Source organism: Hylobates moloch, unplaced genomic scaffold (genome assembly GCF_009828535.3).
Source record: "Hylobates moloch isolate HMO894 unplaced genomic scaffold, HMol_V3 SCAFFOLD_18, whole genome shotgun sequence".
NCBI lineage: Eukaryota > Metazoa > Chordata > Mammalia > Primates > Hylobatidae > Hylobates > Hylobates moloch.
In genome coordinates this window covers 33913162-33939664 of record NW_026652293.1, presented here as the reverse complement: position 1 = coordinate 33939664, position 26503 = coordinate 33913162, and the positions used below count along the sequence as shown (strand labels likewise).

Genomic DNA, 26503 nt, shown 5'->3' with positions numbered 1-26503 from the left:
GGCTTCGTATTCACAGGCTTACAAAATTCTATCTTTTTATATAGGGAATTCTTCTTGTTTTCTAACCACTTTGTTAACATGAAAACAATTATATGCTTTACTCATGTAGTATGATTTACAGAGGACATTTCTTTACATATTGTTAAAATGTTAGTGCTATCTCTGAACAACAATATCACAGGATGAAGAAGGCACATCTTTGTGTAGTCTTAATTTTAACTAAGAGTCAACAATTGAAAAACTCAAAAGTAAGTTAATCTCTGAATCCTTCTAAAGAAAACATATATATAATCATAATAATGTTCACACAGTTTCCTATCAGTGTTTTATTTGCCAACAATAATAAGGACTTTGTACAAAATAGTGATTTTTAATCAGAGAAATATATAAAGTTAGCAATTTAGGATTATGTGAAAGCATAATAATTATCTGTTAATTTTAAATTGCTGGTATTTTAGTCAACTAAAAATCTATCATGAATATTAGCTGATTTACCTCTCCTGAAAAGAAATGAAAGCAAGGGGTAGCATACAGTTAGTTTTTTTAAAAAAGTGTGAACAAATATGAAGAAAAATTATATTTTGTGAGATTTAGCTGGAATTTTGAAATTGGATGAAATAAAATTAAAATAATTGCTTTTCTCTTCACTTACATTAGGTATATGTCCTAATGCTATCCCTCCCCCCTCCCCCCACCCTACAGCAGGCCCAGGTGTGTGATGTTTTCCTTCCTGTGCCCATGTGTTCTCATTGTTCAATTCCCACCTATGAGCGAGAACATGCGGTGTTTGGTGTTTTGTCCTTGCGATAGTTTGCTGAGAATGATGATTTCCAGCTTCATCCATGTCCCTACAAAGGACATGAACTCATCATTTTTTATGGCAACTCATCATTTTTTATGGCTGCATAGTATTCCATGGTGTATATGTGCCACATTTTCTTAATCCAGTCTATCGTTGTTGGACATTTGGGTTGGTTCCAACTCTTTGCTATTGTGAATAGTGCCGCAATAAACATACGTGTGCATGTGTCTTTATAGCAGTATGATTTATAGTCCTTTGGGTATATACCCAGTAATGGGATGGCTGGGTCAAATGGTATTTCTAGTTCTAGATCCCTGAGGAATCGCCACATTGACTTCCACAATGGTTGAACTAGTTTACAGTCCCACCAACAGTGTATAAGTGTTCCTATTTCTCCACATCCTCTCCAGCACCTGTTGTTTCCTGATTTTTTAATGATGGCCATTCTAACTGGTGTGAGATGGTATCTCACTGTGGTTTTGATTTGCATTTCTCTGATGGCCAGTGATGATGAGTATTTCTTCATGTGTTTTTTGGCTGCATAAATGTCTTCTTTTGAGAAGTGTCTGTTCTTGTCCTTTGCTCACTTTTTGATGGGGTTGTTTGTTTTTTTCTTGTAAATTTGTTTGTGTTCATTGTAGATTCTGGATATTAGCCCTTTGTCAGATGAGTAGGTTGCAAAAATTTTCTCCCATTCTGTAGGTTGCCTGTTCACTCTGATGGTAGTTTCTTTTGCTGTGCAGAAGCTCTTTAGTTTAATTAGATCCCACTTGTCAATTTTGGCTTTTGTTGCCATTGCTTTTGGTGTTTTAGACATGAAGTCCTTGCCCACGCCTATGTCCTTAATGGTATTGCCTAGGTTTTCATGTAGGATTTGAATGGTTTTAGGTCTAACATTTAAGTCTTTAATCCATCTTGAATTAATTTTTGTATAAGGTGTAAGGAAGGGATCCAGTTTCAGCTTTCTACATATGGCTAGCCAGTTTTTCCAGCACCATTTATTAAATAGGGAATCCTTTCCCCATTTCTTGTTTTTGCCAGGTTTGTCAAAGATCAGATAGTTGTAGATATGTGGCATCATTTCCAAGGGCTCTGTTCTGTTCCATTGATCTATGTCTCTATTGTGGTACCAGTACCATGCTGTTTTGGTTACTGTAGCCTTGTAGTATAGTTTGAAGTCAGGTAGTGTGATGCCTCCAGCTTTGTTCTTTTGGCTTAGGATTGACTTGGCGATGCGGGCTCTTTTTTGGTTCCATATGAATTTTAAAGTAGTTTTGTCCAATTCTGTGAAGAAAGTCATTGGTAGCTTGATGGGGATGGCATTGAATCTATAAATTACCTTGGGCAGTATGGCCATTTTCACGATATTGATTCTTCCAACCCATGAGCATGGAATGTTCTTCCGATTGTTTGTATCCTCTTTTATTTCATTGAGCAGTGGTTTGTAGTTCTCCTTGAAGAGGTCCTTCACATCCCTTGTAAGTTGGATTCCTAGGTATTTTATTCTCTTTGAAGCAATTGTGAATGGGAGTTCACTCATGATTTGGCTCTCTGTTTGTCTGTGATTGGTGTACAAGAATGCTTGTGATTTTTGTACATTGATTTTGTATCCTGAGACTTTGCTGAAGTTGCTAATCAGCTTAAGGAGATTTTGGGCTGAGACGATGGGGTTTTCTAGATATACAATCATGTCATCTGCAAACAGGGACAATTTGACTTCCTCTTTTCCTAATTGAATATCCTTTATTTCCTTCTCCTGCCTGATTGCTCTGGCCAGAACTTCCAGCACTATGTTGAATAGGAGCGGTGAGAGAGGGCATCTCTGTCTTGTGCCAGTTTTCAGAGGGAATGCTTCCAGTTTTTGCCCATTCAGTATGATATTGGCTGTGGGTTTGTCGTAGATAGCTCTTATTAGTTTGAGATACGTCCCATCAATACCTAATTTTTTGAGAGTTTTTAGCATGAAGCGTTGTTGAATTTTGTCAAAAGCCTTTTCTGCATCTATTGAGATAATCATGTGGTTTTTGTCTTTGGTTCTGTTTATACGCTGGATTACATTTATTGATTTGCGTATGTTGAACCAGCCTTGCATCCCAGGGATGAAGCCCACTTGATTATGATGGATAAGCTTTTGGATGTGCTGCTGGATTCGGTTTGCCAGTATTTTATTGAGGATTTTTGCATCAATGTTCATCAAGGATATTGGTCTGAAATTCTCTTTTTTGGTTATGTCTCTGCCAGGCTTTGGTATCAGGACGATGCTGGCTTCATAAAATGTGTTAGGGAGGATTTCCTCTTTTTCTATCGATTGGAATAGTTTCAGAAGGAATGGTACCAGTTCTTCCTTTTACTTCTGGTAGAATTCGGCTGTGAATCCATCAGGTCCTGGACTCTTTTTGGTTGGTAAGCTATTGATTATTGCCACAATTTCAGAACCTGTTATTGGTCTATTCAGAGATTCGACTTCTTCCTGGTTTAGTCTTGGGAGGGTGTATTTGTCAGGGAATTTATCCATTTCTTCTAGATTTTCTAGTTTATTTGCATAGAGGTGTTTGTAGTATTCTCTGATGGTAGATTGTATTTCTGTGGGATCGGTGGTGATATCCCCTTTTTCATTTTTTATTGCATCTATTTGATTCTTCTCTCTTTTCTTCTTTATTAGTCTTGCTAGCAGTCTATCAGTTTTGTTGATCTTTTCAAAAAACCAGCTCCTGGATTCATTAATTTTTTGAAGGGTTTTTTGTGTCTCTATTTCCTTCAGTTCTGCTCTGATTTTAGTTATTTCTAGCCTTCTGCTAGCTTTTGAATGTGTTTGCTCTTGCTTTTCTAGTTCTTTTAATTGTGATGTTAGGGTGACAATTTTGGATCTTTCCTGCTTTCTCTTGTGGGCATTTAGTGCTATAAATTTCCCTCTACACACTGCTTTGAATGTGTCACAGAGATTCTGGTATGTTGTGTGTTTGTTCTCATTGGTTTCAAAGAACATCTTTATTTCTGCCTTCATTTCTTTATGTACCCAATAGTCATTCAGGAGCAGGTTGTTCAGTTTCCATGTAGTTGAGCGGTTTTGAGTGAGTTTCTTAATCCTGAGTTCTAGTTTGATTGCACTGTGGTCTGAGAGACAGTTTGTTATAATTTCTGTTCTTTTACATTTGCTGAGGAGAGCTTTACTTCCAACTATGTGGTCAATTTTGGAATACGTGTGGTGTGGTTCTGAAAAAAAATGTATATTCTGTTGATTTCGGGTGGAGAGTTCTGTAGATGTCTATTAGGTCCACTTTATGCAGAGCTGAGTTCAATTCCTCGATATCCTTGTTAACTTTCTGTCTCTTTGATCTGTCTAATGTTGACAGTGGGGTGTTAAAATCTCCTATTATTATTGTGTGGGAGTTTAAGTCCCTTTGTAGGTCACTCAGGACTTGCTTTATGAATCTGGGTGCTCCTGTGTTGGGTGTGTATATATTTAGGATAGTTAGCTCTTCTTGTTGAATTGATCCCTTGACCATTATGTAATGGCCTTCTTTGTCTCTTTTGATCTTTGTTGGTTTAAAGTCTATTTTATCAGAGACTAGGATTGCAACCCCTGCCTTTTTTTGTTTTCCATTTGCTTGATAGATCTTCCTCCATCCCTTTGTTTTGAGACTATGTGTGTCTCTGCACGTGAGATGGCTTTCCTGAATACAGCACACTGATGGGTCCTGACTCCTTATCCAGTTTGCCAGTCTGTGTCTTTTAATTGGAGCATTTAGCCCATTTACATTTAATGTTAATATTGTTATGTGTGAATCTGATCCTGTCATTATGATGTTAGTTGATTATTTTGCTCGTTAGTTGCTGCAGTTTCTTCCTAGCCTTGATGGTCTTTACAATTTGGCGTGTTTTTGCAGTGGCTGGTACCGGTTGTTCCTTTCCATGTTTAGTACTTCCTTCAGGAGCTCTTTTAGGGCAGGCCTGGTGGTGACAAAATCACTCAGCGTTTGCTTGTCTGTAAAGTATTTTATTTCTCCTTCACTTATGAAGCTTAGTTTGGCTGGATATGAAATTCTGGGCTGAAAATTCTTTTCTTTAAGAATGTTGAATATTGGCCCCCACTCTCTTCTGGCTTGTAGAGTTTCTGCCGAGAGATCAGCTGTTAGTCTGATAGACTTCCCTTTGTGGGTAACCCGACCTTTCTCTCTGGCTGCCCTTAACATTTTTTCCTTCATTTCAACTTTGGTGAATCTTACAATTATGTGTCTTGGAGTTGCTCTTCTCGAGGAGTATCTTTGTGGCGTTCTTTGTATTTCCTGAATCTGAATGTTGGCCTGCCTTGCTAGATTGGGGAAGTTCTCCTGGATAATATCTTGCAGAGTGTTTTCCAACTTGGTTCCATTCTCCCCATCATTTTCAGGTACACCAATCAGACGTAGGTTTGGTCTTTTCACATAGTCCCAAATTTCTTGGAGTCTTTGTTCATTTCTTTTTATTCTTTTTTCTCTAGACTTCCCTTCTCGATTCATTTCATTCATTTCATCTTCCATCAGCAATACCCTTTCTTCCAGTTGATCGCATCTGCTACCGAGGCTTCTGCAATCTTCGCGTAGTTCTCGAAACTTGGCTTTCAGCTCCATCAGCTCCTTTAAGCCCTTCTCTCCATTGGTTATTCTAGTTATCCATTCTTCTGATTTTTTTTCAAAGTTTTTAACTTCTTTGCTATTGTTTTGAATTTCCTCCCATAGCTCAGAGTAGTTTGATCGTCTGAAGACTTCTTCTCTCAACTCGTCAAAGTCATCCTCCATCCAGCTTTGTTACGTTGCTGGTGAGGAACTGCATTCCTTTGGAGGACGAGAGGTGCTCTGCTTTTTAGAGTTTCCAGTTTTTCTGCTCTGTTTTTTCCCCATCTTTGTGGTTTTATCTACTTTTTGTCTTTGATGATGGTGATGTACAGATGGGTTTTTGGTGTGGATGTCCTTTCTGTTTGTTAGTTTTCCTTCTACCAGACAGGACCCTCAGCTGCAGGTCTGTTGGAGTTTACTAGAGGTCCACTCCAGACCCTGTTTGGCTGGGTGTCAGCAGCGGTGGCTGCAGAACAGCGGATTTTCGTGAGACCACAAATTCAGCTGTCTGATAGTTCCTCTGGAAGTTTTGTCTCAGGGGAGTACCCGGCCGAGTGAGGTGTCAGTCTGTCCCTACTGGGGGGTGCCTCCCAGTTAGGCTGCTCAGGGGTGAGGGACCCACTTTAGGAGGCAGTCTGTCTGTTCTCAGATCTCCAGCTGCATGCTGGGAGAACCACTACTCTCTTCAAAGCTGTCAGTCAGACAGGGACATTTAAGTCTGTGGAGGTTCCTGCTGACTTTTTGTTTGTCTGTGCCCTGCCCCCAGAGGTGGAGCCTACAGAGGCAGGCAGGCCTCCTTGAGCTGTGGTGGGCTCCACCCAGTTTGAGCTTCCTGGCTGCTTTGTTTACCTAAGCAAGCCTGGGCAATAGCAGGCGCCCCTCCCCCAGCCTCGCTGCCACCTTACAGCTTGATCTCAGACTGCTGTGCTAGCAATCAGCAAGAGTCCGTGGGCATAGGACCCTCTGAGCCAGGTGCGGGACACAATCTCCTAGTGTGCCGTTTTCCAGGCCCGTTGGAAAAGTGCAGTATTAGGGTGGGACTGACCCGGTATTTCAGGTGCCATCTGTTACCCCTTTCTTTGACTAGGAAAGGGAACTCCCTGACCCCTTGTGCTTCCTGAGTGAGGCAATGCCTCACCCTGCTTCGGCTCGCGCACAGTGCTCTTCACCGACTGTCCTGCACCCACTGTTTGGCACTCCATAGTGAGATGAAACCGGTACCTGAAACAGAAATGCAGAAATCACCCGTCTTCTGTGTCGCTCAGGCTGGGAGCTGTAGACCGGAGCTGTTCCTATTCGGCCATCTTGGCTCCACCCTCCCTGTGTCACATTTTCTTAATCCAGTCTATAATTGTTGGACATTTGGGATGGTTCCAAGTCTTTGCTATTGTGAATGGTGCCACAATAAGCATACGTGTGCATGTATTTTTATAGCAACATGATTTATAATCCTTTGGGTATATACCAGTAATGGGATGGCTGGGTCAAATGGTATTTCTAGTTCTAGATCCCTGATGAGTTAATGGATGCAGCACACCAACATGGCACATTGTATATATATGTAACAAACCTGCACTTGAGCACATGTACCCTAGAACTTAAAGTATAGTAAATATATATATGAAATAATTGCTTTTCTCCTGGGATTCAAAATAGACTTCTAAAAGAACAGTTTTAACTGAAACAAATCTTTTCACTGTGAAACATCATTTCAAATACATCAGGGTCCAAGGTGTCAAAAGAATATTCAGATAATACAAATAAAATATTTACTTAGCAAAACTTTCATATTTGCTATGCAATATAGAATGGAAATTCTAGTTGAGGTATGAATTGATCATCAGTAACAGAAAAACAGAAAGAAAACATTTGTTATAATAGTGTTCCATAAAACTTACTCATTGAAAAAATTTTAGATTGATTGTTTCTAAGATTTGGTGAAGTCTCAAATCTAGCACGAAAATTAATCACTTACTGTTTTTAAGTCATTTATAATATTTAGTCTGACTATTGTCAATAAGATCCTTCATATCTCTAAATAAACCATTTTAAAGATACTGAATAAACTCCATAGAGAATATTGATGGGATGCTATTCTCTATTTTCTCACAAATAATCCTCACACCTTGACTGTCCTGAAGTATTAAGATAAAACTAAGCACGTTACTCAATTTTCACAAAAATATATTCAATAAAGAAAATCATTTTATCAGGAAAAGTAAATATGTTTGTAAGGATTTATCTGAAATGTGAAGCTGCTACTATTGAATCTCCCCTCTTTATTAATGATTTTTTAAAGAGAATGTGATATAACAAAAATCACTTATTAATTTTGATGGTAGCACATATCAAATTTTCTGACACTAAGTATTACTTTACAGTAGAAATTCATCATGTTCATATTGACCTTTGGGATGACTGTAATAATCCTCTACTATGTGTTAAATGAGGCAGTGATACCACTGAGCCAAATTGAATGACTTAATGCATTTTCTGATTTTTTCTGAGTAAAACATATTTTTAAATAATAAAGTTGGCCAGGCGCGGTGACTCACTCCTGTAATCCCAGCACTTTGGGAGGCCAAGGCGGGCTGATCACGATGTCAGGAGATCGAGACCATCCTGGCTAACACGGTGAAACCCCATCTCTACTAAAATACAAAAAATCAGCCGGGTGTGGTAGCCAGTGCCTGTATTCCTAGCTACACGGGAGGCTGAGGCAGGAGAATGGTGCGAACCCAGAAGGCGGAGCTTACAGTGAGCCGAGATCATGCCACTGCATTCCAGCCTGGGTGACAGAACGAGACTCTGTCTCAAAAAATAAATAAAGAAAGAAAGAAAGAAAGAAAGAAAGAAAGAAAGAAAGAAAGAAAGAAAGAAAGAAAGAAAGAAAGAAAGAAAGAAAGAAAGAAAGAAAGAAAGAAAGAAAGAAAGAAAGAAAGTTATCTGTGATTGTGAGCAAACATATCTACACACAGTTGTGAATTTGAATTTTTAAGTATGCACTGCTAGGACATTGAATGAAGGATAAAAGAAAGAATTATTCTTTGTAAATTATGTTACTAGATGAGGTCACCATCAACTGATTTGTTGGCAAATCAATTAAAAAGTCAAAAACATTTTTGACTAATCTACATACATTCAATCAACATCCGTCTTCTCTATTTCAACCACATATGCTCTTTCTCATCTTCTCCAGCTATCTTCCTGCCACTTCTTAAACTTATCAGTCATATTCATCTTCAGAGTCTTTCAATTTATTCCTCTGTCTATAATGTAAATTCCCTGGATGAATGCATGGCTCACATCTTCAGTCGTAACTTTATACAGTTTTGCTCAAATGTAATCTCAAAGAAACAAGTCCTCTGTCTGAAACAGCATCACTGCCTCCTCAGTTGTTCATCACTCCTTGGTTTCTTGCTCTGTTTCATTTTTTCCCCCTACAGTTACCTGTCTCTACCTCCATGTGGAAAGTGGTTTTGCCTGTTTTCTTCTCTGATGCATCACCAGTACCAGAACAGATTCTCACACAATATAGAGTGTCAATAATCATACCTTGAAGAAATAACTAAGCAAATAAATGATTAATGAAATGACTGATTGATTGATTGAACAACAAAATTATGTATTTTGTTGTTGCATTGGGCATGTGTTCAAGTTTGTTTGTAATAGTGAACGAGAGAATTGCAAGCAGGTGGTCTTTTCTTATATTCTATTTCAGCTGCTTTGTTGTAAAAATGAAGAAAAATTAGGCAGAATAATTTTACTACTATACTTTGACTAGGAACTATTGTCTTTCTTACTCAAAACCAACTTAAGAAGCAACCCTCTCAACCACACCCAAATCTGACAACTCAAAGCACTGCTCTGTAAAATTGTAAATTTTCAAAAGCAAACATAGAAATGACAGTAAAAGCAATATCCTAGTTTCCAATGTGTCCTGAGGTACATGAAAAGAATTTAGTGCTAACCAGTTCTGCATTTTTGGCTTGAGAACCAATGATTACTGTATGACAAAATGGGGAATCTAGAAAGCAAAAACTTGGATCAATAGTAAAAAAAAATCTTGATTCTTGTCATCAATGGCAAGTTGCTTTGGTGGACTTTTTAATAAAGCACTCAATATATTAGTATATATCTACATTTTGCTGAATAAGCCTATTTGAGTTTAATCAAAAGTAGTGTACTTTAACAGTGCGTAAATTATAACAATTTCATAAAACTTTTATATTGAGTATACTTAAGGGATTTATTTCTATTCATACTGAAAAGTAAGTATACATTCTTTGCTTAAACTACACTACCTGATATAAAATAAATGCTCGTTTTAGTATATATGTCAAATTTGTATGAAGTAGTCATAGATGAAGGGATAGCAAGTACTTTCCTTAAATCACATGACATACTTACATTTAGTTGAATTACATAAGTAATTCAATTTAGGAATATTTGGCATTTGAATATTTGTTTTGAAAACTGCTGTAGGAAATATTTTAAGTCCAAAAAATGTTTCAAGATAGTTTCTGAATTACTATTTTTATCTAGTAATTGCTAAGAACTTTTATACTATTGATTACTGCACTCTATTCAAAAGTGAAGGTAGTGATCAGATTTTCAGTGTCTTAACAGGGAAGAAACTTACAGCTCAATTGGCTCAGCAACACAAATCAGAAGTCTAACAGTCAATATTTGATCATAAGGAAAGGAAGAAATGAAATAACTGTTTATGTAAAAGGAAATTTAGAGAAGAAAGGCCTTAAAGACAGGGAATGGTAAAACCTAAGACTTCAAGAGAGCCCATGTAAGGAAGAGAGGATGGAGAAACACTGCTTAGGAAAGTTCTGTACAAAGAAAACCTTCATGAGCTTTATTTCAAAGCCAGTAATTGAAATTTGGTGCTTCTTCCACTCTTACATCGATAAATTTCCACAAGCAACTCACTCCCCAAATAACTTTAAAAAAAATACACAATCTAAATGTAAACTTCTTCATTGAGTCCATTATGGCATCCTTGGTTGATGTTACTTTCAAATTATGGAGATACCTCAGAATTACCTTTCATTTCCCAAATTTACTAAGAGTGTGCAAATATTTTAAATTTTAAATTCATGAAGCTCCTTTAGGGTGGGCTTTCTAATCTCTCACGTAGTGATATCCTTTTGTCTCTGATTCTGTCAATTTCTGTACAGTCACAGTGGTGTGTTCTAACCATGACTTAAAATCATTTTCTCCTTCTCTTTACATAGCAGTTCCTGTACACTTCGGCAGATTCTGAGAATTAGTTTGAATGAGTGGTTCCAAAGTCTGTTTAATGTCAATCTATAGTTGCTGTAAAGCAACCAAGGACTCTGATGTGGCTAGCACTCAGTGGCAGGTCTTTAAATAGTCCCAGAGTAACTGCCCCCGCCTCTCTCCTTTCAGTAAGGCTTCAATGCTATAAGCAACTTAGAGTCAAGAGAAACTAGAAAATATCTGTTCAGAAAGGTATTTTAGACATTCTCATTTAATTAAACATAGATAATGTGATCTATTTCTCTAAATGCATTCTCCCCTCAAAATGAAATTAAGTACTAAATACACTCGACATGGTAGTTCAAGAGCTTTCTGGTGGTAGTCAGGAACCAACATATCTCCTTGTGTGTCCACTTTGCCCCTTTACGATGTAAGCTTAGTATTACCAGTAGTTGTAATGAAAATAATCTCTTGTTCAGCCCAAGATGATGTAATTAATCTGTGATTAAGGTGCTGTTGAGGACAAAGATCAGGAATTGAAAGCATCTAACAGAGCCCAGGGTGAGAAAGAAGTTTATGGATCTCCGCCTGTTAAATTCGTAATTCTTCCAAGCATGCACATATGTATAAATGCACTCGACATATGTATTCGTGAAGAATATTTCCATCCCACAAATTATAAAAGTCTTTGAGAGATAGAGACATGTGTATAAATAAGTGTTCTATAAATGTAGCTCAATGACTTCCATAAACAATTAGCTATAATTAAAAAATGAGCTATTTAGATGCTTTGCTTTAGTAGTGAATGTATTTAGCTATAGAGATTGTTTAACAATAGACATCAGTTAAGTGAGCCACAGGCAAGTTGACTTGAAGTAAACTTACTAATTTAGCTGATTAAAGATTTGTTAGCCCTTTCTTTTCAAAGAAGCCTCAAAGCCTTTAAAAATGAGTGCTCGTCATTCTGGTAAAATATGAAACCCCCATGTTTTATTACTACCAATTAAAAGATACTGGAAAGGAGAAATTAAGAGTATAGAGCAAGGCTAAAAATAGCTATTTCTTTTCTTTTTTTTTTTCAGACAGGATCTCATTCTGCCACCCATGCTTCAGTGCAGTGGAACAATCTCAGCTTACTACAACCTCCCTTCCTGGTCTCCCAGGTTTGAGTGATTCTCGTGCCTCAGCCTCCCAAGTAGCTGGGACTATGAGTGTGCACCACCACACCTGGCTAATTTTTTGTGTTTTTAGTAGAAACAGGGTACTGCCATGTTGGCCAGGCTGGTCTTGAACTCCCAAGCTCTAGCCATCCAGCTGCCTCAGCCTCCCAAAATGCTGGGACTATAGGCATGAGCCACCCAACGTGGCCAAAAATAATTGTGTCACTGGGAAGTTTAGATTGCCTAAAGAAAAATATAAAAACATTTGCATGGATTGTTTCCCTTAGATTTTTAAGATAAAAATGATTAAAGCACTGCATTATAACATCTGACAGAGGTTCATTTGATCACCATATTTTTAGAAATTTAATGCAAAAGAGAAATGCAAAACATTTATTCTCTGGATCAGTATTTATACTTCTTGTGATGACTTAAATAACTCTGGCAGCTTTCTGAGTAGTTGCCAACTAAGGAGCACAATATTACTACACTATATCATGCCATTTTCTTCTAAAACACAAATATTGAACTTCCACCACATGCTACTGTACAGCAATGCTATGGCAACATCTTTGCAGAGTTTCTAAGCTCCTTTGAAAGGTAGGATCTCATCAGCACAAAAGGAAATAAACTATCATCATTGCTGTTGCTATAATTACCCAGTTGGCAAAATAAGCTCTATACAGAATCACACATTAAAACAAATTTGCTTAGGAAAACTAAATGTTTTATTTCAGCTTAGCTTGTATTTTCAAATGAATTGGTTAACAATTAGAAAAGAAATTGTTGATAAACCTTGCATTATGTTTATTGAATTTTTATTTCTGGTTAAAAAGGTTAACTGTTTTCACTGTGAATATTTAGAAAATATAGATTTATTTCTTTAAAAATAGTTAACCATAAGGAAACCATAATTCATCATTATAAGACAGAATCTTTTTTCGTATATCTTTTACTTTATAGTATTTTGATATTTTTTCTCTACTGTAGACACATTTGGGATTTATTTCCAACTTACATAAATGCATCATAATAACTCTAACTCCATAAGATTTTATTATCAATAAGGATAGATTTTAAAAATATAATCAAAATGTTCACATTTTGGTAAGTACTTAATGTGGCAAACATTTTATTGATACTTAAATTCATTTAAACAGAGGCCAGCAGTACTGTAGATATTTCTGAGTGATTTCAAAGAATGTACAGGATTATATGTCTGTGTCAACTCTTTAAATGAGTAAAAGGAGCATCTGTAATGCAGTACAATAAATCATGAAGAAGTAACTGACGCAGGAATTGCCTATACATGTTTTCAAAGTACATGTAGATGTGTATATTGAATTACAGGAAAAAGGTCACTTTCTAATAAGGCAATTGACATAATTATTTTGTAAAAAATATTAAAGTGCAAGCACATACTTTAGAACAAATATTAAGTACAAGCTTAATGGAAGTCTATCATGTAATTAGCAGATGAAATGAGCCACAGACCACATTTACATACTTAGTTTAAAATAGAAACAGAGTCCCAAGAGATAACCATTTTACTGCTGCCCAGTTGAGGAGAAAACGCTTTAAATATTTCTACATTAAAGTTCAGAGAGTCAAGGTGGCTGATGCAGAACAAAAATACTAATGATAAGGAAAAAAAGTTTTTCCAAAGAAGAACTTGATATGAATTAGGTATGAATTGTTAATTACTTCAGATGGCCCAAGTGAAAATTCAGACTTCTTTCTCTGCTCTTGGTCTTATTTCATGTTCCCGCCTTCTAAGCACATTCGGTTTTCCTATTAATCAGTCACAATCACCATGTCTAATCGACAGTGGATCTAGATCCTTACCAGATCCCAGCCAATAGAAGTTAGCAATGTAAGGCTTATTTTGTGGACCACTTCTTTGGAGGAATGTGTCGTGTTTCTGTTAGATGACTATATACATGATAGTCAACTTCCAGCCCATATCTGAATGCATTCTTGAGGTGACTCTGAATCAAATAATTTCTTCTAAACCCAAACTAAATATTTATATTAATTGAGTGAGGCTTTTATAATGTATTCCAAGTAAAGCATGAATTTCCAGAGAGTGGCGTAATTTAAACCCCTACTAGAGGGGAATTATACATGGATTTGGGTTGAAACTTTCATTTTAGTACCTCTACTCATAGCAGATTGAGAATTAAAATCTGAAGAAAACCCTCTTAGATAAGACATTTGTAAAATAAAAAACTCACTCACCATTCCAACTCTCTTTGTCAATAGCAACTATGGTAGCTGGTGGTCCTCCCCTAGCTAGTTTGCAATCTAAAGAGAGAAAATAACCAAAAGTAAGAATTGACTGCAGGGGCACACATGCTGAGAAAAAAATTCATTGAGATGTATATTATTTAAAAAGGAAAATCTTGCAATCTAATTAATATGCATCACTACATGTAATATTATTTAAAAACATTTTATAATAACCACATAGATTCCTTACATATCATAATACAGTCACTTTGTGCATCGCAAAACTACTCAAATCTTACTGAGAAAACACCAGCAGGGACCACTGGAGAGCAGAAGTCCTTCAGGACAGAGATAATGGGATGGAAATTTAACCCGAAAAAATAACATGAAGGGATGATTAACAAGGATAAATTGTAATTAAAGCATCACAACAGAAACAAACATAATCGGACTTTAATTCTGATAAAGGGTCTAATTAGAGAGAGTGAATAGAATTTTAATAATGTTCTAAAGAGAATAAAAGAAAGACAAGCAATGCTCGTGAGGTTGTTTGGGGTTTTTATTTTTGTCATCTTATCCTCATATTGCCAGTCTGGAGTCAAAAGTATAGAGTCATCGATGGAAGCAGATCAGAAAAACGGAAGAAAGAAAGGAAGAGAGAATATATGTATATATTTAGTGAGAGATTTAAAGATATAGAAAGCATTATACAATAAGATTATCTAATGATTTGTGGAAATAGAATATATAAACTTTCTATCAGATTTTGTACTTCTAATATAATGTTAACACATTCACTGGATGATACACATCATTAGCATTTTAAAAGCCATTACAAAAAAGACTAGAAAATAACATAAAGTAAATTGGTATTTTTCTCAAGAAAAGATAAATACAAATTACATACGAACAGTCTGTTATCTGTATGCTGAAAAAACTTTAAGAATAGTGCCTGTCAATCAGTAGTGATGATTAATTAATTATTTCAAATGCTGCTAATATCCTGTCAGGTATCATAAGATAATGAACATAAAAAAAAGTATCATGAGCTATAATATCCATGACACTTGAAATGTGAAAGCTTTGCCTACTGGATGTCAAATGTGCATCTCTGAGACATAAAGTACTCTCCTAGGAAATACTTTGTGAGGCAGAGAGGGTTATGTCATGCAGTTATACATACATGGCACACTCCTGTACAGCAGTGCAAATTAATTTTCCTTAAAGTTTTCCAAATTTGTGTGTTATTTGGGAAATAATTTCAAGGTTCATTTACTTATTTATTAAAATTCTGCCATTTATTATGTACATATACATGGATAATTAGGCCTTTGGGAAGCACTGTTCTGTATTGTAAAGTATGTACTCTCTCATATGCAGCCAAAAAGCTGGGAAATCTACAAATTTTCTTTCTTTACACTTGTCAATATTCAAGGAGTTCCAAGTCATAACATTTTCAGATCTAAAATATCTCACACTCATTACGCCTCTTCCTCTCCTTATGCCCTCCTACAGAGCCCAGCACTACACTGTCATCTCTGCTCTTGATTTAGTTTCCTGGCTGATCTCCCAGAAGTCTTGTTCTCATCCTACATTCATCTATTCCTTTCATGAGAATAATTTTCATGTACCCAAATCAAAAGTGAAATAATGGCACTCCGCTGAACAAAAACCTTACATGTTTCTTTTGGAGAAAATGAAAAAAAATCAGAAGAACAGAGTTTCTTCACATGGCCTTAACATCCTTTATTGAGAATTAAGCAACCTATCCTTCAATTACATGAATCCTCTTACTGTTGCTGGAATGAAGCTTGTATTTTTAGCAAAATTTTGTGATCTAAATTCATTGTCGCCTTTTTATGCCTAGCAAATCTCTGCTTCTTTTTGTAGAATTAGATATTTCACATATTTGCACTTAGTCCAAATTAATTTTGATTAAAGCCTTCCAAATTTTTGTTATTTGAAAAATAATTTCAACATTTCTTTACTGTTTTATAAAATTCCTCCAATTATTATGCACATAGAAATGAATTAGGCTTTGGAAAGCACTGTATTGTAAGGTATGCACTCTCTCATATGTACACACACGCATATATACACACATTCATGTTACTGTGTGTCAATGCCATAATACCTACTGAAAATAGATAAAAACTATGTATTTTAGTGTGAATATTGGTAGACAAATAAATGTTTAATCAACAACCTTATGGGCAAGCAGAATATAGAAAAATAAAAGAAGGGGAAATTTGGATATAAACATTTTTAAACCTTTTTACAGTTTGTTACTATTAAGTTTAAAGGTAGGCTTTATGAAGCTAAGCCAAATAATATCTTCATATTCCAGCCCTTCCTCACTCTCCACCTTTCCCATTCTCAAAGTTAATTCTCCATTCATACCAAACCACATTTATGTTTGTTGCATCAACTGTTGAAATATACTTTCCACTCTTCTTCCCCTGGTTAATTTTATTCCTCTTTCAAGAATCTGCCTAGGCATCACCTCTTCTTGAAAATCCTTCTCGTTGTCATTCTAGATTTAGTGCTTATTCTCTGTATTCCTGCAGTACACACTGTATCCCATTGGACTAATTGCCCCATTGGCAAAATACTAATGTGTCTTTCTCTCTCACAAGAGCTCCTTCAGACCAAGCCTGCATCATTTTCACCTTGGTAACCTGAGAACCTGATACTGGTCCTGAAAGAATGTTTGTTGACTTTTTCCACAACGTAGTCTGCTAAGCTACAATCTTCCATTAAAACCTCTCCATAAGAGCTGCTCAGAAGTCTCTGTTCTCACTAAACCCTCAATAGCAGAAACAACCCAGAAGAAGCTGCTTAACTACATTTTCTCCTGCTATAGTACCCTTAGATAATTCCCACTAAGATTTATTATTTTAGTAGATTCAAAATTCTCCCCAATAAAACATTTTTTATATACTACATTTACTTCTGGATAAATACAAAAATAATTTAAACTTTTTTAAGACTCAAAACACAAAATGAAAACAGGTTAGGCAGATGCATAATAAATAATCTATTAATAACATTGTTCATAACAAAATTTTGTTTTTAAATTATGATTCATGAAGGTATAATTAATTAGTTTTGAAGTGCACAAAAGCATTTTTAATAAGAACAATTATATTTAGAATTGTCTTGAAAAGAAAGTAATTTGGATATAATAGCCAATTATATATTATGTATGAAAATATCCAAATGTAAATCAAAGGGAAGATTAGAAAGCAATTTGGGAGATGGGGAGATTGTACCCTATGGTCTGTGGATCATCTGTCTGCCACAGAAAAGTCAGGTGAGCTGCTGATAACTGTACCTTGGAAATGGACCTCCTTAATCTATTTAATTTCACTCTTGACTGTCCTGGTTAAATCACAAGTTCATTGTTTGTCATGCCTAAAGTTTCTAGCCTGTTAGGTCTATACTCATTTTCCATATCCAATTTGTTGTAAAGTACAGGATATGAATACCAATAACTGAATGTTCAGTGTGGCTTATTTCTGCAAACTTGTCATAATGCTAAAAATAAGCCATATATTTAAAAATATTCATATGCAATAGATGGGATTTAAAATCCAAAGAGAAGAATTAAAAAGACAAATAATGACTGATCTCACAGATACTAAACCTGTGATACTCTGTTTTCATTGTAGCCTGAATTTTGAGAGCATGTTACAGACAGGTCAGACAAAGGCTTTTGAAAATCTAGGATTTTCCAAATATTTATTGAGGGTTTCAGCCAGGGAGTGACAGTTATGGTGGAGCATGGGATCTACTCGGGGTTAGAAGGGAAGCAAGCACATGAGTGAGTGACAGTGAAAAAGGTGATACTGAAAGAGGACTGGAGGCTCTGATGAAGCATGGCATGGAGGGGAAGCTAGAGCCCATGATAATTGAGTTGAAGTGATTGGGAGATGAATGCTAGAAACTGCAAGTGAGGGAGTACACAGGGTGTACCCTGATGGCATCAGCCAGGCAAGGGTTTTGAAAGTAGAGGAGGAGAAATGGCTCATAAAGTAACTGAATGAAAAGAGGGCACCCACAGTCCCTCCTGGCCTTCCCAGGATGTTTCTCCCTACATCTCCCAGAGCAGTTCTGTCTCTTGCCAGGTTGCCTGAAAAAGCCCACGACAACTTGGGTGGCTTCACTTTTAGGCCGAATCAGGCCATTTTTCAACTTTGTTTCTCCTTACAGCCTGATCCGCTCTGACTGTACTGCACAGGTGCTAGTAATGTGTCTTCTAGAACAAGCACCTACGGGCACATGGGAGTCAGATCCCTAGACAGAAGGCCTGGTTTCTTCTCCTGTAAACTGCATTCCCTCCCTCATTTGTTTATTCAAACATGTGTTAAGCACTACTGCATGCCAGGCCTATTTGCTTAATTTTCTTTACCTCTCTCGGCCACCCTGAGGGGAGGGATTATTTTTTATTAATTTTCATTTTTATTTTGTAGAGACAGGGTCTCACCATGTTGTCCAGGGTTGTCTCGAACTCCTGGGCTCAAGTAATGTTGGCAGGATTGTTACGCTTATTTTTACAAATGAGGAAATGAAAGCTCGGAGAGCTGAAAAACTTTGCCAAGGTCATATTGGGTCTATCTGAGTCCAAGGGGACTCACTATCCAGATAGGGAAAGAATCAGATAGGGAAATAATAAAACATAAGTCGTTGTGCAAAGTTTTAAGGGAACATGGAAGTTAGAGAGATTACTCCTGTTATGGGAAAAGAGGTGGGGTGCATGTGAGGAAGACTTCCAGGATCAGTAGAAATTGACATAGGGAGCTGGAGAGGAAGGACAGCAGGCAGAACTGATAGCCTGAGCAAAGACATGGTGACATGAAACTCCGTGGTGTGACCTAGATTGTTGAGTTAAAGGCAGAGACAAGATTGTCTATAGGTCTGGGGTTCATGGACAGCCTCAAGGAGGTGGTCCACAAACCCCTAGACATTTGATCTCATTTGTGGGTTTCTTTCTTTTTTTTTTTCTGGAGAGAGGATTTTTATTTTCATCAGTTCTTCAAACTGGGACATTCACTCAAAACAGCCTTGGGTAGCAGATAAGCTTGGAGACGTCAGCAGAGGCCGGGAACACAGGATCCTGTAGCCCTGGTTCAAGAATTCATCCTTCACTCTGAGGCCAACAGGGAACCCATGGTGTTTTCTAGCTGGGAGAAAGCACCCGGCTTAAGCACTCTTTCTGGCCTTAGGAAGACAACACAGTTTACTGTGAGCTGAAGTAGATGGAAAGTCCTTTTATAAACTACAACACGACCTACTGTTTACCGCCGTATCCCTAGAGTCAGGCACAGTGCTGAGCACATATTGGGGGTTCAGTAGATATTTGTTGAATGAATGAATGAATGTTCACAGGTGTACATCATAACAATAAAAAGAATGTATATTTCCAGGGTGGCTCCATGCATTTCTTGACTGATTTAACTGAAGGTGAAATCCATGAACCCCAAGCTCCCCATGTACAGCTTCAGGCTCTAACAGAAACCTACCAAGTCCTGAGATGATGCTAGGAGTGGCGGGGCAGGGGTGGGTAGGGGAGAGTGGGTTTGGCACCTGAGGGTGTGGCCACACCTGGCTGCAGGATGGGGCTCTTCCCAAAGTTCCCTTTGAGGTCTTTGGAGGAGTGGAGGCTACATGGTCAGGATGGCCAGAATTCTTCTTTTCTTCCTTCGACATTCAATCCATCAGCTTGTCCTGTTGACTCTGTCTCCAAAACATGTCCTCTATCCCCTCTATTTCCTCGATCTCATCCACTCTCACCCAGTTCCTGCTCCCCACCTGGCCTGGGACACCACAGCTGTCTCAAAACCAGAGCCATGGCTGTGCCCTTGCCTCCCTACCATCGGCTCTCCATGTGGCAGCCTGAGGCATCTTTAAAACTCTCCATCTGCAAAGAACGTGGCTTTCTTAGAGTACTGTGCTTCTAAAAATTTAATATATTTTTGGGTCAAGTGGGAATTTTGCTAAGATGCAGTTTGTGACTCAGTTATCTGTGGTTGGGCTCAAGACTGTGTTTCTAATAAGCTCCCAGGCTGTGCAGTTGCTGCTGCTCCTGGACCGCATTAGGAGTAACAAAGGCTTGGAGAAAAATCCAAACTTCCTTTCCACGTCCCACTTTATCTGGCCCCTGCATAGCTCTCCCACATCATCTCCAGCCATTGCTCCTCTCCCTCATCTTGCTATGGCTCCTCTGGCCTTCACTGTGTTCCTGGAGTATGCCAAGCTGCTCCTACCTCAGGGCCTTTGCACACGATGTTCCCACTGCCTGGAGTGCTGCTTTCCTGGAACATTCCACATGGCTTGCTTTTCTTTATTTACATCTTAGTTCAATGGTGAGATAGTAATTCTCTGTCCACTTCACCTAGTGAAGTACCTTAGCCACCAGAGACTCTTGGCTATTTGCTTTTTTTCTTCTTCCACATAGCACTTATGATTCTCAGTTTATTTTGGTAATATATTTGTTGGCATTCATTTCCTGTCCTTCCCTTCCTGTATGTTCCACAGGGATAAGGACTCGGCTTCCTTTGCTCTGAGCCTACCCCAGAGCCTGGCACATGGTAAGTGTCCTCTTCATGTTTCATGGGCCTGTGCATGAAAATGCTCCCACTGCTGCTGTTGGTGTTTGGATGCAGACAAGCTGGGAAAAGCAATGGAGGGACCTGAGACAGAGGAGAGGAAGGAGAGAGTAAGCAAACTGTCTCTACTGAGGTGCCTCAGAAAAAGCCTCAAAAAAAAAGCACCTAGAGATGATGCTGAAACTCTGAATCAACATATAATAGATGAACTCATCTAAGTAGAAGAGATTCATGCTGGAAGGTGGGGAGGAAAGTAATGCATAGTTCAATGAGTTAAGAATTTGGAAGTTTGAGTAGACAAATAGTAAATATTTATCAAATAGATAAATATGCTGAACCCTTATTTTATGACCATTACTTTGTGTTATATAATCTGTTCATCCTCATAAAACATTATCACCATCTTGCAAATAAGAAGCTGTGCTACCAGATTAGGAGATTTGCCTGAGGTCATATAAGACTTGCCAAAGGTCCTACAGCGATTCAGAGACAGAGCTGACTACCCCACTCTCTAAAACAGCTCTATTCAAAGTCGTAAATGCCATATTCCCTGTCCCCTTCCCTGCAGTGCCATACCACCTGTTACCACTGACACACTGTGCATTTATCTGCTTGTCTGTTTCTTCTCACCACAGCATGAATTCCCTAAGGGTAAGAATCTTCATTTTGTTCGCCACTCTTTTCCAGAGCCCAGAACAGGGCCTGCCATGTAAGTGGCACTTCATGAATGCTTACTGAATGTTAAAAGGATGAATGAATGGATTATTTAAAAATCCTTATTTTGGCCAGGTGCCATGGCTCATGCCCGTAATCCTAGCACTTCTGGGAGAGTGAGGCCAAGAAAAGGAGTTTGAGACCAGTCTAGACAACATAGCAAGACCCTGTCACTACAAAAAATTTACAAATTAGTCAGATGCGGTGGCAGCCACCTGTAGTCCCAGCTACTCAGTAGGCTGAGGCAGGAGGATGGCTTGAGCCCAGGAGTTTGAGGCTGCAGTGAGCTTTCTTGCGCCACTGCACTTGAACCTGGGCAACAGAGCAAGACCCTGTCTCTTAAAAACAAAAAAGTTTCTCCACCTCTAAGGGGCAGTTCTGTAAACTTGTGGCTGACAGATGACTCAAATCCAGGCAAGAAGGCTGGAGGCCATCTGTGAGGAAGGAAAGCTGTGGCCTGCTGAATGCTTTGGATAATGACAGGGAAGACTGTATCCACAGAGGAGAGACTTGCTGCATGGAACCCGGCGGGAGAATAACCAGGGAGCTGGCATTTGTCCAGTCTCAGGCTATGACATCACCCTGTGGTGACATGGGTGGGCATGAATGCCACAGGCTGGCAGTGGCTCTTCTCAGGATGTGGCTTCCCACAGAAAGTGGCCCGAGAGGGAGAATGTGATGACCAGGCCCCAGTGGCAATAACAAGTTCGATGTAAGTGCATAACGTTACCAGAACATTTCTTGTGAGCCAGGCATGGTAGTTCATGCCTATAATCCCAGCATTTCAGGAGGCTGAAGGGGAAGGATTGCTTGGGCCCAAGAGGTTGACACTAGCAGCCCGGGTAATGTAGAGAGACTCTATTTCTTAAAAAAAAAAAAAAAAAACAGTTAAAGTTAGCTGGGCATGTTGGCACACTCCTGTAGTCCCAGCTACATGGGAAGCTGAGGTGGGAGGATCGCCTGAGTCTGCGAGGTCGAGGCTGCACTGAGCCATAATCATGCTACTGTACTCCAGCCTGAGTGACAGAGCAAGATCCCGTTTCAAAGAAAAAAAAATCTTTTGTGAATTGCATTAGAATGAGTGAGTCATTCAAACCTGGCAGCTCTGGCTGCTGGACAAAGGCTCTGAACCAGCCAGGCTGGGTTGTGGATAGTCCCTTGAGATAGTTCTCTGCCCATTGACCTTCCTCTGTACCTAGGCTTCTCAAGGTATAGACTTGAGACTGGGCTCCGACTAACCACATCAATACCACCTGAGAACTTGATAGAAATGAAAATTCTCCTGCCCTGTCCTCTGATCTACAAAATTAGAAACTATAGAGGTGAGGTCCATGGTTCTGGGAATTAACAAGCCCTCCAGGTGATTCTGATGCGTGTTCAAGTTTGAGAACCACAACTAGTTTCCCTTTCATAATAGTTACTACTTTGCAAGGAGTCGGGTGGGGTTAAGGCAACAGGTTGAGAAATTCATAATATCGTGCAGGGGGTCTTTTTATAAGTTGAGTGAGGACTGGATCAGTGACTCTCAATGGGAAAGGTCAGGGGTTAGGGAGAAACCTTCTTGCATTTGGAAAATCTCGAGGAGGGGTTAATTTGCAAAAACAAACTTTAAGGTTATAGTTTTGCTTTCTAGACCTGATTTTAAAAAATTTTTTTTTTTTTTTTTAGAGACAGGGTCTTGCCTTTTGCCCAGGCTGGTCTCGAACTCCTGGGTTTAAGTGATCCTTCCCCCTTGGCCTCTCAAAGTGCTGGGATTACAGGCGTGAGCCATGTTGCCCAGCCCTTAATTTATTTCGAAGACTGGTGTAATATAAACATTAAAGAAGGTGTAATATAAACTGCTACCCAGTATTGTTTCAGTGTCTATAATGTTTGGATCCCACTTCCTGTCCAATTCTCATCCTCAAACACAAAAACAAAACCAAAAAAACAACTATCTACACACACACACACACACCCTCGGCTGGCCTGAGAGGTAAAAGAAACATCCCGTAGGACCTGCGGAAAGAGCTCCTGAGGCAAGTTGGAGCCTTTATTGTGTGCTATGCACTGTATCTGGCACTGTAAAGAGGGTACAATAGCTAGTGGCTTCTGCAAGCAAGCAGCTTACAAGAGAAAATTCAGAGGGGAGACATTTTTTCTGGTTGATAGATGTTGAAAGTATGAAGGTGTGGGAGCTTTGATCAGAGACTTGGTTTTTCAGTTTTGCCAGATAATAGAACACATGGGGTGAACTAATGGGAGAGCAGGAGGAACAGATGGGCGGAGGCTTGATTCTGGGTTAGGAGGCACAGAAAGGCACAGAGGACTACCAGTCCTTAGCAGTACTGTACTGCTCCACGGCCACTACTTGGGTTCAGGGCCACTTTCAGATCTGAGGTTAGATAGTAAGAATTGCTAACATTTATCCAGCGACCACATGTGCCAGTAATCAATCTAGGTGCTGACATGTATTAACTCATTCTTCATAGGAACCCTATGAAAGAGTTATTTGTTGAGGAGACTTGGGCATTCACAGGAAATCAATCGAACGTGTCCAAAGTCTCCCCCTAGACAGTGGTGGATTCAGAATTCGAGTCCTGGCCACTTGCTCCGAGGCCACCGACAATTCAGTGTGCTGTCCCCCGTGTCTGGGCTGGCTTGGTGGGTTGGGAATGGCAGAGGAATGGGACACTTATTTTGGTAGGCAAATGTGGTTCAGAAGAAAGCTCTTCCTCTTTCTCCAAGCCTGAGCAATCTTTTTGGCGCAGGCAGTCCAGAGCAGAGCGCTTTGTGAGCCAGCTACAGGAGAAGTGCTGTAAGCCCCTTCCCACTAGATGGCAGCCCCTAAAACCACATACAAATCCTGGAACCTCCCTGGTCCCCATCTTCCGGGGCTGGGCCGCAGCTGAGGAACTGCGGGACGCACACCCGCCGGGCGTCCAGGGGGCGCCACCCCATCCGGGGGTCGCGGGAAGCTCCTAGGCCGGGTGGGGGGCGGAGGCAGAAGGGGAGACGCTGCTTCCCCAATTCTCGGCGCCCCGAGAAGGAGCTGGCGGGGAGCAGCCTCACCCGGGGCTCCCAGGGCCCGCCCTCACCCCCCGCATCGCCACGGCGGACCGCCAGGAGGGGAGGGGAGAGGAGGGTTGGGAGGGCGGCGCGTGCGCGGTCCGGGGCCCCCGGGGAGTGGGGGGCGGCGGCAGGTGCGCGGCGCGGACTACAAGTCCTAGCAGGCCAGGCCGCCCTGACCCGGCCCCCGCCGCCGCCTAAAGGCTACGGGAGCCGCAGCCGTGGGGTGGCCGCGGCTTTCGCTTTGCCGCCGCGGCTGGGAGGGCGGGAGCGGCAGACTCGGCGGCCGGCTCTACCGGCGTCCCGGCTCGGGCAGCGCCGAGGGGCGCTCCTGGTCAAGCTCTCCCGGCTCGGGGGTTCCTTGCCGAGGCGCACGCTCCCTGGGCTCCCCGCCTCGGCCGTCGCGGCCCCGATGCGGAGGCATGGATAGAGCGGCGCTGCGCGCGGCGGCCATAAGAGAGAAGGAGGAGGGCGGTGGCGGGGATGATGCGGCCGCCGCGGAGGGAGGCGCAGGGTCCGCGGCCAGGCGGGGTCTGCAGCAGCGCGGGAAGCTCCAGAAGCTCATGGACATCTCCAGCAGGAGATACAGACCCTGGAGGTAAGGGGGTCGGGGACCCGGGCTGGGCTCGAGGAGCGGCCTGGACACCTCTCTCTGGGCCCCAGTTCACTCTTGGTGGAGTTGCATCCTTGAGCCCGCGTCGCCTCTTGGAGGCTTCCCCTCCCTCCTGCATTCGCCAATGCGGCAGCGGGAGGACCTGGGCCAGCCCTCACCTTGGGCAGGATTTGTGGGGCGGTGCGTGGTGGGAACTGGGATGGAGGTTCGAGGGGCCCGTGGGCGAGGTGGGCTGCGCGCCGACATTCTCTTCCCCCCTTCTCCGCCCCCACCCCATTTCCAGTTTGCGGGACCGCAGGACTCGTTGTCCCAGTGAGTCACAAGCTGGACTTTTCCCCGTGTGACTTAGCCGAGCACGCGTGGGCCGGGGTGACGGAGGAGGTTCCCATGAAGCGTGATCGCAGGCCTGCCGTCCCCTGTTCCCCTCACTCCCCAGACGCCGTCCTGTCCCTACCTTTCCTCTCCTCCCAGGTCTTGTCTGCTGCCTTTTCGAAAAGTTGCTGAAACTGCATTTTTGCTATTCGGGCGTTTGGTGCTTTCCTTTCATGTTGCCACGGAGGCTTGCTGCTTAAAATAATTATCCGCTGACTCCCCCTGCTTCCCCGCAAAGACTGGATTTTGGCTTAGGAAAGATTATGCTGGGAAGCAAGCCTTTGATGGGAAGATGACACTGTTTAAGGGGTTCTTTTTGAGACAGCCTGGAGTGTTAAGAAGAAATAAGATATGCAGGCCTTCCTCTCTCAAATTATAGCTGGGAAGTATTAGAAGGATTTGGAAAAACCAGCCCGAGGGTTGTTGGGGCACCCTGTCCATACACAAATGAGGGCAACTAGTGGATTCCGAATGTGATTCTGGCCAGGGACGGGGCGGTGAAACATCAGACCAGTTAATAGCTGCCTCGTCTTGAAGAAGGAATCTCTCACCATCTTGCCCTGTCACATCTGGCCTCCTGCAGGTCTGGGGATGTTTTGTTTTATTAGATCCTCAATTTCTCCTCCCCCTAAGCCCTCCCCCCGCCCCTTATTGCTAATTGCCTCTGCCAGGTGTCATAAGGCCCTCTGTGATTGCGGTAATTATTACAAGACCAATCCTTCCTCCAGGCATGCCACAAGCCTGAATCCTTGTTTGATCCCAAATTCTCTGGGGTGACTCTCCCTCAGTTTTATTTTCCTAAAAGCTATAAAACCACAGGACATTGGACGAATACACTCAGTGCTGGGTATTATTGTTTTTTATTACAGTTGGCTAAAGCTGTACTGACCAAGGCTTTGCTTAAAAAACAAACAAAACCCCCTACAACCGGCCTTTCTGCATGCATGCTGCAGTTTTCCAAGTATTGAGAGAAACTGATTTTTTTTGAGACAGAGTCTCGCTCTGTCGCCTAGGCTGGAGTGCAGTGGCACAATCTCGGCTCACTGCAAGCTCCGCCTCCCGGGTTCACGCCATTCTCCTGCCTCAGCCTCTCCGAGTAGCTGGGACTACAGGTGCCCACCACCACGCCC

The 26503-nt window shown here is 40.7% G+C and overlaps 1 long non-coding RNA gene across 1 annotated transcript in view; it reads right to left on the bottom strand.

Annotated features, from left to right (window-relative positions):
- The window catches only part of LOC131381802 (uncharacterized), a 35399-nt gene extending 9439 nt beyond the window's left edge, over positions 1-25960 (bottom strand). The window contains exons 1-2 of the long non-coding RNA XR_009210742.1: positions 25456-25960; positions 14028-14093 (exon numbers count right to left, since the gene is read on the bottom strand). This is a non-coding gene — a long non-coding RNA (uncharacterized LOC131381802). The remainder of the gene's footprint in view (positions 1-14027; positions 14094-25455) is intronic.
- Positions 25961-26503: the final 543 nt, after the last annotated feature.